This window comes from Protopterus annectens, chromosome 10.part0 (genome assembly GCF_019279795.1).
Source record: "Protopterus annectens isolate FY-2018-M chromosome 10.part0, PAN1.0, whole genome shotgun sequence".
Taxonomy (NCBI): domain Eukaryota; kingdom Metazoa; phylum Chordata; order Ceratodontiformes; family Protopteridae; genus Protopterus; species Protopterus annectens.
The window spans coordinates 1565247577-1565260535 of NC_056744.1; positions in this window are offsets into that span (position 1 = coordinate 1565247577).

Here is a 12959-nt window from a genome sequence, read left to right on the forward strand (position 1 = left end):
AGTACTCACCTATGAACCTATGTGTACCACAGGCAACATCAGCCAGGGCCCAATCATGGTCAATAATGGTCTCTACACTCACCATGGGTACAGTAAAATGTCTCTGTGGTTGGTCTAATGGTAATTTACCACTCATACATGCACCACTGATGATGACATATGTGAATACACATCAAGCAGTTACTAAACACATATCCACATGTGATCCAGGAACAGACAGAGGCTGTGAGCAGCAGTGGAAACATGCCTGACACACAGAGACACATCCTGCAATGGTGTGTACAACCATGAGGTATGGTGCACAGTACATGCCAGGGTGCTGAACAGATGCACAGCAATGTTGTGGACATGGGTGCAGTGGGTTCCAGGGGGAGGGACATCACCTGCAAACAGAAGCCATGCATCACAGCCATGTATAATGTTGGTAACGGGGATTGACTACAGTTGCACTGCATGCTGTTCAGCCCCACATGCCCTGCATACTGACGTGTGTAATTACAGGTATGTGTGTGATACTCTACTGCACCAGTGCCTGCTATTGTGTGTGTTATGGGGTTGCGGGAACTGTCTATAGATGCTGTCTGGTGTAGTGTATGGGTTGCCATGTATGTCGACTGCATGTGTGTATGTCTGTGTGTGTGGCCATGTCTGCACACGTGTGAGTGTGTGTGTGTGTGTGTGTGTGTGTGTGTGTGTGTGTGTGTGTGTGTGTGTGTATTTACTGTTTAGCAGTGTTGTACAGGTCTTACAGTCTGTTCCCTGTTTTCCCCTCACAGGTGGCAAGGTGGGGCTGGGTCCACCCCCGCAGGGAATCTGATGTCACTGATACAGACAGTGACCATGAAGATAGGTGTGTTGAGGCACAGGAAGGGTCATTAGGGGCTGCAACTGGGCCACCAATTGACAACCCACATGTACCCACACCATCCACGCACAGTCACACTGCCTCTACACAGCTCATCACCATTGGCGCTAGCTGAGGGACAGCCTATGGTTGGCATGGGCCAGGAAATTGTTGTATCTATGGCACGTGCATCAGGACACAGCAGCCATAGCCAGATGTCTGGCAGGGTATCACATAGGAAGATGTGCCGGGGTGCTCGTAGGAGCACTGCTGATCATCATGCACCTGGCAGACATGCAACATCTATTTCAACCACACACATGTTCCAGACTGTCATGGAGGCACAGGCACAAATGGAACGGTACACCAGGCAGTGTTTAAGGGCACAGAGGGCTCATCACACCTCTGTAACTGACAGCATTAATGACCTAGCAGGTGCTATCCATAATTACACCGAGGTCATGGATAGATGGTGGGGTGAGACATTGGAACTCATCCCAAATGTCATGTCCATGCATCAGGACAGGCGGGATGGTTGCAACAGCCACATGGACATATGCCAGCAACACCAGCAAGCTGGAGGTCACTGTGGACGTCCAAACAGTCACAGCCGCTCCTGTAGTGGCAGTACCAGCCCCAGCACTGGGGGGATGTCCACAACCCATCATAGCATACCACGTGCACGTGGCCCTGGCCAGTCCCAGGAGGGACCTGGATCCAGTGGATGCCTGTCAAACTCAGGGGACAGTACTCAGTCTGGTTCTATACCTGATACTGTCTGTAGCACCCCTGCCAGGCACAGGTCCCATGTCCATGGCCGGAGATGGTGAACTGCAACCCCTGCCCGGTACAGTCTGCAGCTGTCTCACAATTCCCTGTATAGGGCAGCCACATGGAGGAACTGTGTGCATGCAGACACATACACATAAACAATGAACCTAGGGCAACCACATACCTGCACACACGATATCACCAGTGGCCCATAATAATACTCAGCCCCCTCACACACAAATGTTGTCAATTGTATGGCTCAGCCTAGGCCTCTGGCAAACCAACAACACACCCTGTGCATATGATGATACCTGTGTCACTGCCTGACATCCATAACATCAATGCAGGGACAGGCTAACATGGTTTTGATGCACAGGGTGACTATACAACAGTGTAGCAATGGAATGATGTGTAGCATGTTGTCAGCAGTAAAGTGAAATGCTAATATCTTGCAAGGTGTAGCTGTGCAGCCATGATGCATTATAGCTTTAATTAACAATGTTGTATTGTTGTCACCAGTATCTGTTCAGATTGTGTTGTGTTTGTCCATGTGCCACATGGCTGATGGGTGTAGTGGTGTCAGCAGGCCTTCTACAGTGGACACCAGTAAGTGTAGTGGGTGGTACGCATGCCATGGCTGGGTACAACACACAGTGCCTTTGGTTAGGATGCAGTACAGGTACAGGACTGTACACATGGAGGTATGTCCCCATGCAGGTAACACACATCTGTTTTACATGTAATCCCACCAAGACAGATTAGGCACAACCACACAGTGCTATATATGCAGTCTGCAATGTGGATGACATTGAACATGCTAACAGCAGGGTGTATGTCCCTCTCTCCACTCTACTGTGATTCTCACCTAAGTAACATGTGTGTGCCAATGCTGGTGGCATAGCCCTACCCTTAAGAGGGTGTGAGGCGCTCAACTACTGTGAATGGTGTAGACAAAAACTAACAACCTGATTACATACATTGTACAGTATTACAGACAGCTATGTGTGGGGATAGATGCAACAGTAACTGTAATTATGGCAGTCGTGTCCACAACAGCCACACCCAGTGAGTTATAGCAACCCCAGTAGTGCTGCACACCTCAACAGTGTGGAGGAGGGCATTGACACATCTATGACCTGTGAAGGACTGTATGCTCATGGGATGGCACCTGTGGTATGCTGGCATATGCCAAGCAGTCCTGGTGGAAACATATCCTGTGAACGGAGGTAGATCCCATAACAACTATACACATTCCTACAAGTGAGATGGTGTACAAAAGCCTGCTATGATCTACATAGGCATTGTGCACCTCCTAACCCTCATCTACACCTGTAATGATTGGGTTAAGGAGGTATACCAGGTTCAGGTTGTATTCTCTGCCTTTGACAAGTCCAACATTGGCGGGGTCCCATGTGTTGAGATAACCAGTGACATTGGGCATGGGTTCATTGTTGGTATGTTCCATGTCCCTGCAGACCACAGTCATCAGGCTACTGGGTGGTAGTTCCCAGCTGACATGGTGGGTTTGTGGATGTCCTTGCCAACATTGGTGAAACCATTGTCAGGTGTAGGGCTGTTGGATTGTATGTGGGATCCCAGCTACTTACTGCACCTGCCCAGGGGGTTCCCCAAGCATGACATGTCACTTGACTGTACTGCATGATATGTTAGTAATGCCAGTCTTACATCCTACAGGTGAGATGGAGTACTGCTAACATGTACTGCCCTTGTTGTGTAGGGCCCTGCTTATGGGATCTGCTAAGGTTGATATTGTATTGCAGGCCAGACGTATTTGGCTGGGGGGTGGTACCGATCCATGCCAGATGTATGTTGTTTAGGTCTCTCAAAACCATCAATGGTGCATGTGGACATATATGTTGTGGTTATGTTCCCAGTTCCATCTACAGATGTATGTCCATATATGCCTATATAGATATATATGCGTTCACCTTTGACAGGGGGACAATCATTCCTTCGAACGGCCCTTTCTGCAAACCAAAAGGACTAACCCGTCATTTCTTACTGCATCACAGTTAAGAGAACTGCAGTTCTAAAGGCATCTTCACTGACACTCAAACTGCAAGTTGGAATACATATCGTAATGGCGGGGGGCATGACTCCCTGCACCCCCCCTGGGGACCTGGGCTCCCCACAACCCCCCTACTGTGATATACAAACTCCTAGTATGCACTACAGTGGAGATTGGCAATTATTCCCCATCCCCACTATAGTGGCATCCGCAACCAAATTGCCTAATCTGCAATGAGCGAATGCATGCTGACATTCGCACATTGAACATTCTATGCATGTATTGCAGGATTGTGCAATGTTGAGAACATACTTTAGGCCTACCAGCTTCTGGACACATGGATTTCTCCATTTGAAAGGTGAGCCATATATATGCTGACATATATGCATTCCTAGTGCTGTCTATATGTGGACATGTGAATATATACATATATATCGATGGCTGTATGCATATCTATGTATATATGTATGTATTGGCTTACACACACACATATATGTATATGTATATAGATATGTCTATACCTATATCTACATATATAGATATGCTATATCCATTCAATAATGAATATATATACACACACAAATACATCTACATGGTGGAATACATCCCCTGTAGTGTTGTATACTTGGGCTGGATGATATGTATGTGGAAACATCCTGATTATGCATATCTGCCATGGCTTAGTGGTAAATAACTTTGTGTAGGATGTGCAGGGTCCTGGTTACAAGCCTTGCAGGACCTGTTTATTTTGTTGCTGGGCAGAACACACAAACCTGCTTACAACTGCTTTATGGTGCCTTAATCACTCTCTATCCAATGGGCCGTGTTCTGGCCAGCAACAAATCAAACAACTCTGGCAAGGCTTAAACCAAGGACCCTGCACACCCTAGACAAACCGGTGTACCACTAAGCCATGACAGGTACACAGATATTCAATGTTTCAGAAACATATCAGCCAGTCCTATCATGCAACAGTGCAGAGAATGTATACTAACATCTAGATGCTGCATGTGTAACTATAGTCCAACCTTAACAGATACAACATACCCATATATATGTATAGATACACATGTATTGAAATATATATGTTGTTTTACTAACTCTATATACATATATCGCTATCTATGCACATATACCTATATAACTGTTAGCAGATAAATATATCTATATAGGTATATATGGCCATACATCTGTAGATAGCAATTGCAGATTAACAAATACACCTATGTCCACATGCGCCGTTAATGAGGTTGAGAGGCCCGACACATTATACGTCTTGTATGAATAGGCATCCCTCCCATAGCCAAACACCTGCACCCTGCAATACACTACCAAGTACAGTCTGCCTCCCACAGGACATGTAATATGTGGGAGCCGTCAACGTTCCCAGGATACAGATCCACATACACATATATGCTGATACAGATATACATATATATATATATATATATATATATATATATATATATATATGTGTATGCATATATATATATGACTACACATACACACGCAGACATATGTACAGTAAGTTATGTATGTAGGAGGTGCACACAATATGGAACAGCCAGTATGCCTATGGTTAACACCTGAACAACTGGACACTGTATGGGCTAAACATACTAATGTCAATCATTGCCTGCAACATATACCCATAGAAAGGTCATAGGAAAGACACCACACACAGGTTTGAAGAAATGGGACTCCTTTAATTGTCTACCATAATGGTCCTATATGCCATATCATATAGCTGTTCAAATACTGACAACCATATAAATGGAGTACTGCAACTGTGAAACAGTTACGCTTATACAGTAGTCTGGAAAGGTTCCCAACTGTTACAGTCCAAGCCAAGCCCTTCAGAATGTACAGTAGTGCTGACAGACTGGGCCACAGGGTACCACACAATCAACACTATGTACTGCAGGTGTGTAGTTTAGCAGCCTCTAGCTACACTCTGTACAAACTCCGTAGGAGGTAAAGACGTTTTGTGATCATATGGGTTGTACCCAGAACATAACAAGGCATAACGCACAGAACAGTCTGCATTGCAGGACGCAGTAGGCTTTCAGTACCGCAAGTCATGTAAGCAATTGCAATATAGGCAGAGTATACGATACTGTACATCCACATACCTTGTGGCAGCTCACCCCTGATACCCCCACATTTGTAACAGCATAGGTCATTTATGGTGCTCTGCACCTGGACTCTATAATACAAGATGATATACCACTGTTACATACACTGGCCTCTGCATACACTGGCCTCTGCAGTGCATAAGGTCGCACTTGTGTTGTGTAGGTGACGCCCACACATATATGGCCCCAGCCCCAGTGTATGTGCGGGGGATACAACAGCAGTGTACTAATGGCAGCAATGGCAGTGTGATATACTCACAGCCCACTACAGAACAACCCCCAACAGCATGACAAATGTGCACAGCTTGGCATGTAGATGGGGGACAGAGGTTGGAACACAGGCATATATGTGGAACACTGTCACCATACACTAAGCAAGGTGCTGGTGTTACAGGATAGTCTGCAACATACCCTTAGTCAGGGAATTGAGGTTAGATATAGACATGGATGTAGCCATGTGTTGATAGCATGCAACACACACACTGCCAGTGTCATATCTGACACAGGGCTTGTGTGATGGACGGACAACACATGATAGGCATACCTCCGCCCAGCAAGAGGTTAGGCCCACAGTAGTGAGCTATGCAGACAGACTGCATTCCAAGGTACACTAGTATGTACACACACACACACACACACACACACACACACACACACACACACACACACACACACACACACACACACACACACACACACATACACACACCCTGTAACACCAGTACTATGCAAAGCATTACACAACTCTACCCACAGTCTGTCTGTAGTTCCTGAACCTCCTACAAATGTGTCCGCTCTGAGTGTGCAAGTTCTCCTGTAAGAGGTATTGCTAACTGCTGCCTGTATCACTGATGCCCATACACAGGACGGATGTCCATCACACAGGAAATGTAAAGGGACCACGGCCACATGCTGTAGGGATCTATAGTGGGTGGTTGCCATGACAGTGGTAATTCAATGTAGTACACATGTGTCATTATATATATATGGCTATCTGGATAAGTATATATACATATATTTCCACCATATGTCCTGGACGTGGAGTGTAGCCATACCCCAGCCCCTACAGTCCCAATGTTGTAGTGCAAGGGGATGTCAGGTGTGTATAGTAGGTATATTACTAGACTGTTGCTACTGTCATTGGGATTGTCTTCACAGACATGGTGTGTGTGGATGCTGAAATTCACTTATAACATGCGTGCCACTGGCTACTGACAGACATCCTAAGGAAATCATTGTAAAGTACCGCTGCTAGAAAGTAATGCCCCTGTGAGTGCAGCAGACATACTGGCCACTATATATGGAACTTTGGACACATCCTGTACAGTCCAGAGGTATACACATATTCCCTTAGTGCACCACGTATGTACCAGGCCTGACAATATGGATGTAGACAGCCATGTATATGGGTATAACACATAACGACTGGTATACATTTGGCACCATAGGTGTTGGATTCACACACTCCTGTCTGGCCTGACACGTAATGACTGCTGGTACAGGGTGCCATGGACACATACTACCCACTAGATATTGACATACATCTGTACAGCATCCCACTGCTCTGTCTGACATACATGACATTTAAGGGAGGCCTGGCAGCAGTACATCTGGCAAGTATCTGCACATGACATCCCACTGGTTAAGTACACTAAGCTGCTAGGCATGTAACAGTGCACTGTGCAGGCTACATGCAGACTGGCTCATCACTGGCCTACATCTCGTATGGGGGAATGCACATGTACCTGCATATATAGCAGGCTCAACATCCATGTCACAGCACAGGGTAAGATACACCTGTGTGACAGTGCATAACCACAACCAATGTGAACACAGCCACAGCCACATATGGTAAACTAGCATAATATTACAGTATATGGACTATATGTTCTACACCATCCTCATATGTGCCACTCACAGAATGTCCCTACATATACTGGGCTGCTACACAGTTTGGTCTGATGGCTGTCTGTTGTATGGGACATGTGTGTGTATGGCCCTACAAACATGTATGGCAAAATGGTACCATACAGTGGGGCAGCATGTAACATCTGATAGAAGGGGAGCTAGGACAATGACATCTACCACAGTCTGTACACAGGCTAAAGTACATATTAACAATACACACACTGCCGACATTCACAATCACTACACAGACCTCGGTACTGTACAAACATCCACAGAATGTCCAGCTTATGTCATGAAATATAACCCCTACTGTACATGACATGTGTAGCAATCTAATATATTACTGGCTTGTTATCAGATATGGTGGCACTATTTATGGCATACAGCACATATGCACCACTTCATGCACGCCATGTGTACAAATGTTGACAGTGGTGTGGCTGACAGCACATACACAGGGCCAGTATAGACATGTTGCTGTGATAACCTTGTATATTTTCCATTGTAACGGTATTTGTTGCAACATATGTCCTATGAGGGATATGAAGTCAGTAACTGTCATGGCCTTCAACATCTACAGACTGCAATCCTCACACTACCATCAGCATTCCACAGAGAGATGCACTGTGGCTAACACATGAAACCATAGGCACAACACTGCCCAGTCTGCAGATGACCCTGGAGATGGGGATTTCTCATATACATGGAACTGATATGGCAGGTATTTCTACATGTACGACAGGCATATCCAGACAAACACTGTTAAACCAACATTACTCCAAATGCAGTATAGCAGCACGTACAGTCCATAATCAGGTCAGGCACATCCCCCTCCTGTTTGTTGCCCTCTTTCCACAGTGTGTGTTGTTACAGCTAAACCTCAGTCCATCTGAAATGCTGTTTGCCAAACAACAGATTTAGTTCCTGCTCACAGTGACTGAAAAGGCCCAACACCACCATGACGTTCCTAGGTATTGGAGTGTGTTTCCATGCAATTGGCTATGGGATTGTTACCACAGCTGCTTCACATGCAATCAGCTAGGGGAGGGCTGCAATTCGTGCAGAGCCCAACAGCTGATCATGAGCATCATGTAAAATACACATGTTGCTGCCTAAGCAAGACATGTGTGGGTCTCCACATCCACCAGAGAGGGAGTGGGGGAGGCATACAGAGGCAAATACATGTCAGGGAGGGGTGGGAGTGTACAACTGAAGCATTTTTGTGTCACACACCTACCAGCACAGGGTATCAAACCCCTGACATCTATGTAGTGCTATCACAGTTTGATGCAGTTATTGGATGCACCACATGGGTTACCTGATGTGGAACACTCAGAACATATATGTGAGGGTGAGTGACATCTGCAACAGGGATACAGTAGATATATGGTAGGTGTCGTACACGTGCCTGTCTGCATGAACAGGTGCCAGCATCAACACAGGCACACTCACACATGGATGCACACACATTGACATACTTGGCAGGGCCAGGAGTACAACTTATCACTAGTGGGATTGCCACAACACATCAATGTACAGGTATCACATGCACAACACAGGTCATACGGAGGCTGTATGGCAAAAAGTATGAGGAGATGGCAGACATCAGACAGTATGCTTCAGTATGCCCTGGGGGTTGTATTAAGTGTGGATGTAGACATACACACCATACAACACACACACACAAACACACAGGGTGCCAGTTCTGACATGCATGGGTGCATGTCTACATGGGTGTGTGGTGGTCAACTGTGCCAGCAGGCTGTACGTAGGCAATGGGTAAACCTTGGCATCAGGCCACATGACAATGGTCTGCGTTGTGACTCAGGCCTGTAGTTACTGCATTTGCCCAAACAGGTGTGTATTGCATCCCCCATCCAGTCACCTGGGTGACTATTGTGTGTTGCCAATGCTGTACACCACATGCTATGTATGTGTTCCTTAGTCAATGACATGGATGGTGTCTGTGATGTGCACACCTCCCACATGCATGTAGAGTGACATGTGGAACTTTACCTGGTATGTCTGGCCCATGTTGTGGACACAGATTATCATCAGATGCACCAGTCTTGCCCACCTGTGGCAGGAACTGGTACTACGCAGCAGGTTTACCCTTCACCTACATTGAAGGCATGCCAACAGCATTCCCTGATGCCAGTGTCATCTGTCCATGCAGGACATGTTGTCAGGCATGGTATGTCAGTTGTGAGTCACATGTGAAGGCAACACAGGTGGTGCAGGTGTCCATTGGGGAACATGGTAGAGGTGCACTGGCTGCATGTACATGCATATTGGACAGATGGGCAGGGTGACATGCCCTCTGTATCCCACTGCTATCACTGCATAGCTGGTGTCAGTGGCCAATATGCAGTGTACTACCCACATATTGGTTTCTGCCTAGGCATGTGTGTTCATATGACACATGGGTTGAGTATGTGCGCTGGATAATAGTGGGGTTGCTAATTTGGATTGGCTGCCCTTGATGTCACATGTATGGGTATGGCTTTGCACCCCAGCCTCTCAGCTAATTTACATCTGTTAACCCTGTATGGTTGACATTGTGATATGTAGTAAGACCACCATAAAAGAAATCAGCAAAACCCCTCCACATTGCCCACACTCATCTCTACACAGGATACGAGTTACAAACACACACACCTGTCATGTCTGGGAGTAGAACCCCTATCTAACTACTTTATTACACAGTTATAGTACAAGCCACAGACATTACTGGAGTACTATTTCCCTAAAGGTGTATTTCACAGTGAATGACATCAGCAGGTTTACCAAAGTAGGGCATTTCAACTGTACTGCAAATGACAGCGTAAAATGCATTGCTCCCTACACAGACAGTGAGACACACACAAAACATCCACAATTGACATGTGTGGGTATAGAACCCCTGACCGAGGTCTATATCAGACTACAGCATAGAGCTGTTATAGGCTGCACCATAGGGATTACTAAAGAACTTCCTCCCCAAAGTTTTACTTCACAATGAATGACATCAGCAGGATTGGCAATGTAGGGCATTTGAAATGTATTGAGAGTGAGTAGCCTATAATGCATTGCTCCATACACAGACATTGCAACACACACAAAACATCCAGAACTGCCATGGGTAGAGATGGAACCCTACCACAGTTCTAAATCACAATACAGCAGTACGCAGTTACAGGATGCCCTACAGAGATTACTGTGCTATGATTTACCCACAGGTGTATTTCTAGGTGAGTGACATCAGCAGCCTTGCCAAAGCTGAGTATATAAATTCTAAGGAGTGTGAGTAACCTAAAAAGCATTGTTCATTACTCAGTCACAGACAGACAGAGACACAAAGACACACAAATTCACACACACACACAGAGTTACCATGCCTGGGGTTAAAACACCTACTTAACTACTTTATCACACTACAGCAGTACATAGTTACAGGACACGCTACAGGGATTACTGGTCTATTACTTTCCCAAAGTTGTATTTCCAGGTGAGTGACATCAGCAGCCTTGCCAAAGTCAAGTATGTGTATTGTATGGGTTGTGAGTGGCCTAAAAAGCATTGCCCTTTATTCAGTCAGACACACACACAGTTGCCAGGTCTCGGGTTAGAACACCTACCTCACTACTTTATCACACTACAGCAGTACATAGTTACAGGATGCGCTACAGAGATTACTGGGCTATGATTTCCCCAGAGGTGTATTTCTAGGTGAGTGCCATCAGCAGCCTTGCCAAAGTTGAGTATGTGTATTGTACAGGGTGTGAGTGGCCTAAAAAGCATTGCTTTCTACTCATTCAGACACAGATTCACACACCAACACACACAGATGCCAGGTCTGGGGTTAGAATACCTACCTAACTACAACAGTATGCAGTTACAAGATGCACTACAGAGAGTAATGGGCTATGATTTCCCCAGAGGTGTATTTCTAGGTGTGTGACATCTGCAGCCTTGCCAATGTTGTGTATATGAACTGTACTGAGTATGAGTAGTCTAGAAAGCATTTCTCTCTAGACAGGCAGAAACCGAGACACGCACACATACACACACTTATACAGTTGCCAAGTCTGGGTTTAGGACTACTACCTAACTAGTTTATAAGTACAGCAGTACACAGTTATGGGACAAGCCATGGGGATTACTGAGCTGCAGCTCCCCCAAAGGTGTATTTCACATTGGATGGCCTCAGCAGGCTTGTCATGATACTGCTATGGGGAGGGCAGTGTGTGCATGGGCCATAATGCATTCATGTAGGAGTTGACATGCCACATGCGGGCACACATGGGGTCATATGCCACAGGTACGTGTATACAGCTACTAGGTGACAACTTCCTTGTACAGTCATGTTGCACAGCTGGCATGTGCAACATGCTGTCATGCTGACAGATACTGGTGCCTAGTATCTGCAGTGAGTGACACCTGCACCTCATGTGTTTTGGGCCCTTTGGCTGTTTGCTGGGTGGGACAGGCCCAGATGGCTCCTTGTCACAGTCACCCTCTTCAACACATCTATGTCTGTCTACCTTTGGCTTATTATAGTGTGTTGTCCTCATATATATGTCTGTATTCCTATCCACTGGGTGTGCAAGGCAGGAGTGGTGCATACTGACATGTGTCTGCACTGAGAACTGCAACTGCCAGATAAGTCTGGTCCACTGCTGTTTGCTGACATGGCCTTCTTGTGTTTAAGTGTGTGAGCATGCCCAGTATGGCCATCTATATTGCATATGTGGATCAAGTCCAGGTGGTTTGTACTGCGGTGCTGATCTTTGTGTTGTACACCAACAGGTAGCATGCTGTATCTGCAGGGCATATAGATATCAGTCATTTGGCATTGACTGTTGCAACATTTCTGCATAGCCGGGGGACACCAAACTGTTTCTACATTTCTACACAGAGGTGGGGGGCACACCTGACTGTTACTATAAGTGTACATAGGATGGTGGGGCACACCTTACACTTTTCTACAGTTGCTAGGACTGTACTGGTATGTCAGGTACACCATTTCAGTCTGTAGTCTTAACTATCATGCTGGCTAGAGGCATACCAGTGTACTACAGATCGTAGCTTTCACTATCTGCACATTAGTTTCTGACTTCCTAGCCATCACAACTTACAGCCAACAGGCTGGCCTGCTGTAGTCTCTCTGTGTAGGGCTGGGGTAGGGGTTACCCATGGGGCTCATTCAGAGGCCATACTACAGCATTTGTTTGTGTTTGTCTACATGTATCCTGCTGGCTGTGACTGTTGTTGGGTATGTGCCCCCCCGACT